Here is a 2,480-nt window from a genome sequence, read left to right on the forward strand (position 1 = left end):
TTGAGACTTACGTAACACCGATCAGCCTTCGTTTTGGGCGTTGGGTGCCGGGGCGAGAGGGACGCCAGTGTTTTCCTTACGGCGAGGCAGACGTCGAGGGTGTTTTGCCTCGGCTATGTTGGGGGGATTGCTAACTTTCCGTACTTACGTCCTTCTGAACATTTCTATTATTTGATCTTTAAGAAATGTGAATCGTTAAGGAAGGCGTTTAGAAGGATTTATATAATGCGAGAAAAGGAAAGCAAACAAACAACCAACAACAAACAACCACACACACACCAACGATGGAGAGTGTGAGCCAAAAATCAAAAACAATGATTTATTTCCTAAAAATCACGCCACAACTGCTAAAATATAATATTTTATTACAGAAAAAAAGAAATATGGCGGAAAATAAAAGAAAACTGGTCTCTCTGGTAAACACTGGAAACTGACCATAGGTGACGCCCCCCCTTTGTGGTAGGTGGGAGAGAAGGGGGAGGGGAGGGGGGATTTTAGGAGGAGGGGGGAGGGTGAGAGAGATGGAGGGGAGGGAGGCAGAGAAGAGAAAGTAACAAGAGGGAGTTGTGACTGATTGCGTGCGGAGACAAAGGATGAGGAGCGAGAGGGAGAAGGGGATGAGCGGGGGAGAGAGAGAGAGAGGAGGGGACTTATGTTTTAGAGGGAAGAGAGGGGAGAGAGCACGAGAAGGGAGAAGAGAGGGGAGAGAGCAGGGAGAGAGAGGGGGAGAGGGAGGGAGGGAGGGAGGGAGGGAGGGAGGGAGGGAGGGAGGGAGAGAGGGAGAGAGGGAGAGAGAGAGAGAGAGAAAGAGAGAGAGAGAGAGAAAGTGGAATGAAGGGAGGAGGAGGAGAGCTTGGGAAACTATAATGACCCATGATGAAGAAGGGAGAGGTGGGGGGGGGAGATAATGGAAAGAGGCAGTAAGGTGACAAACATGACCCACAGACATTCGCCGAGAAGTCATGAAGCGCCATGAGGACACGTACGCCCCCCCTCTCTCCCCTCTCCCCTCCCTCTAACCCCCTCTCCCTTCTCCTCTTCCCTACCCCCTTCTCCCCACTCCCCCCTCCCCCCCCGCCATGCAATCAAGAGGCAAGCGAAGAGGCAAACCATCAACCAAGATTTCCAAGCGGTGAGGAGAAACAGCCTCACGGGATGGCTAATGATGAAGCCTAAACCTCACAATGAAGTTAATTAAGGGTTGGGGTGAATGGGGGGGGGAGGGGGGAGAGGGGGGGGACAAAAATCACCCGTAATTAGGCGAAATCATGGGGGAATCATTAGGCGACTTGGAGGGGGTGGGGAGGGGGAGGGGGAGGGGGAGGGGGAGGAGGAGGAGGGGGAGGAGAAGGAGGAGGAGGAGGGACTTTTTAAAAACGTTTCTGGTCATCAGGTGCTTGTGATTACCAAGGAGTCCCCGACAATCAATTTGCGATTAAAGGGGGGTAGGGGTAGGGGGAGTTCTGGAAGAGGGGGGGGGGTAATTAGCAGCCGTTAATGAGGGCCTTCAGCGCGATGCGACACTCGGGAACAATTATCGAGGCTCGTAATGAGGAAACTGTGAGGACAATTTATCAAACCGGAGACGCGGCGAGGAGAGCAAGGCGACGCAACAGCTGACTGACGGATCATCGTTGCAAAGCAAGACGCGATGAAATGCGGGCGTGCAGGTCATGGGCGTTGCAACAGAACAACAAACTATGAATGGATAATGTTGGAAGGGAATAACGGAACACAAAAAAACGATAAATTGTCTGTTTTGAAAAAAAGGAAAGAAAAAAGAGAAGATTGATTTAGCAAGTAACAGTTCTTGGGGGAAAAAGTTATTTTTGTGTAAAGACAATAACAAAAATAATAAAAACGTTCAATAATCATAATAATAACAATAATAATAGCAAAGAAAATGTCATTTGTTCAAGAATAGCAGTAACGATAAAACAAGAAGAAAACACAAAAATCGACTAAACAATCACAATCAAACAGTTACCGATACCAAAAAAAACAAAAAAAAAAACGGCATTTTTTTCGTTTTTTTAAATAATGGAATCAGAGTTACCTGTAAGCTTATAAACACCCGCTGGCAACTCTCCTCGTGGAACAGACAAACATTACAACAACAATAGAGCTTTCAAAACTGAGATCAATTACGAACTTTTCAAACGCGGCTTAAAAAGGGTAATTTCAGTAAATCGGTTAATATGAATAAGAGCAATTCTATTTTAGTTTCATCTTCGACAAATAATGAGAAGCAAAAATAATTTTAATAATAGTAATATCAAGCAGTGATAGAGCTGATATTAATGACAAGATACGAGTTATTGACAATTGGAATAATAATTAATAACTTTAATGACGTTAATATGAAAAAAATAAAATAAATAACAATACTTATAAGCAATAATGAAATCAATAACAGAAATGGTAATCAATAACTGTGACAATAAGCAATAACCAAATAAACACCAGTAATAACAAAACAT

This window comes from Penaeus chinensis, chromosome 9, assembly GCF_019202785.1.
Source record: "Penaeus chinensis breed Huanghai No. 1 chromosome 9, ASM1920278v2, whole genome shotgun sequence".
In the NCBI taxonomy this organism is placed as follows: Eukaryota; Metazoa; Arthropoda; class Malacostraca; order Decapoda; family Penaeidae; genus Penaeus; species Penaeus chinensis.